At 43.2% G+C, this 412-nt stretch overlaps 1 pseudogene; it reads left to right on the top strand.

Moving 5' to 3' along the window:
• Positions 1-412, top strand: part of LOC119591611 — a 25,189-nt pseudogene that overhangs the window by 16,805 nt on the left and 7,972 nt on the right.

Raw genomic sequence — 412 nt, 5'->3', positions numbered from 1 at the left:
AAAGTATACAGTTGCCTCCATTTTATTATTCTGATCTTTCCATTCTAACAGCGTCAAATGGCAACCCACAGTCGCCACAGTCCCTCCACTTCATCCACCACACAAGTCCCTGATCAGTATGTCAAGGGCCATCCAGTCTGTGGGTGATATAGAGGACTACCGACCACGGACAATATTTTCCCTGTCTTGGGATTCGGTGGCCCGTATGCCCCTACGTTTTGACCAGGTGTCACCGCGTTTTCTTCGTGATGGGGATGCCATCAAAATCCCTTCTGTTACGGAGTTGGAGGTAGGAATGAGTTGTTATTAAAGGTGTGTACACAGCACTCTGATTTTATCTATTTAATCATTGGACAAGTTCTAAAGGACCTGTAAATACCATTTATTATGACAAAACGATATTAATCTAATA

Source organism: Penaeus monodon, chromosome 29 (assembly GCF_015228065.2).
Source record: "Penaeus monodon isolate SGIC_2016 chromosome 29, NSTDA_Pmon_1, whole genome shotgun sequence".
NCBI lineage: Eukaryota > Metazoa > Arthropoda > Malacostraca > Decapoda > Penaeidae > Penaeus > Penaeus monodon.
This window is presented reverse-complemented; position numbering and strand designations above follow the sequence as displayed.